Below are 1,188 nucleotides of genomic sequence, written 5' to 3'. Positions count from 1 at the left end.
GAGGGGCAATCTCTCAGTGCAGGAAGATACCCAATTTCAACTCCATGCCGTGTGCTTGGTCTCCCTGTGGGTGTTATAATTTCAGCATTTAATTCAAAATATTTAGTTCTTATGTGTACTGTGATCTCTGTAGGGGACAACTTTCTTTTCCAGGGCGCTCACGGCGTTGTGCATATGCTAGTTTGAAGGAAGCGAGCGATGTTATCTGGCTCTTCTGAGATGGAAACAGGATTGTTGCCAGGTATATATGCACCTCGATTGGCCTGTTTGCAAGCCCTCTGATTTCTTGCCTTGCAGTCCCTGTGCCTACTTCAGATTAATCCCAGCTTCTAAGAAACGATCCTTTCTTGGTCACTGCTTACCTTTTTTTGGAACACTCTGAGCCTGGCACATAGTAGGTTTCTAGGACACTCTTGATTTTTGTTTATGTAAAACCCCTTCAGCGCTTTAGTCTTTTTAAAACAGTTATATTTCTTGTTTTGTTTTTTTGTTTTTTTCTGATTTCCTTTGTGGCTCCAAGATTCAAAGCCCTAGACTTTGAAGCCCAAGGGCAGGCATAATGCCAGTTTCTCCGTGTGCACCAGTACCCAGCACAGAACCTGGCACAGAATCAGATAGTCATTGAAGTCAGATGATCATTGAGCTGATCTGAAGACATACTTTAGAACACCCTATTCCCTGTAAAGGTGGAACAGAGCTTATCCCCTAAAATCTTGCTTCCTCTGAACATTAATAATGAAGCAAGCAGGTAGAGAGGTTCACTGTCTTCCAAGTCCCATGAAAATAATCCTGCATCCTTCGGTTTTCTCTTTTATAAACTAAAGGATTTCACTCCTCACTGTCTTATGTCCAGTTGTGTGATCTTGTTAACCATCCCTTTCTGAGACTCTTCATTTACTGCTTTATGATGGTGCAAAACTGACATTCAGATGCTTCAATAAGGGGCTGATGGTAGTTGGATGTAACAAGAGTATTACTTTAAGTGTCTTTTGAAAGCATGTAACAAAACCTGTTTCCTTCCTTCCTTCCTTTCTTCCTTCCTTCCTTCCTTCCTTCCTTCCTTCCTTTCTCTTTTCTTTCTTTCTTTCTTTCTTTCTTTCTTTCTTTCTTTCTTTCTCTTTCTTTCTTCTTCCTTTTCTTTCTTTCTTTCTTTCTTTCTTTCTTTCTTTCTTTCTTTCTTCTTCCCTT

Source organism: Herpailurus yagouaroundi, unplaced genomic scaffold (genome assembly GCF_014898765.1).
Source record: "Herpailurus yagouaroundi ecotype Mexico unplaced genomic scaffold, PumYag 141, whole genome shotgun sequence".
NCBI classification, from domain to species: domain Eukaryota; kingdom Metazoa; phylum Chordata; class Mammalia; order Carnivora; family Felidae; genus Herpailurus; species Herpailurus yagouaroundi.
This window is presented reverse-complemented; position numbering follows the sequence as displayed.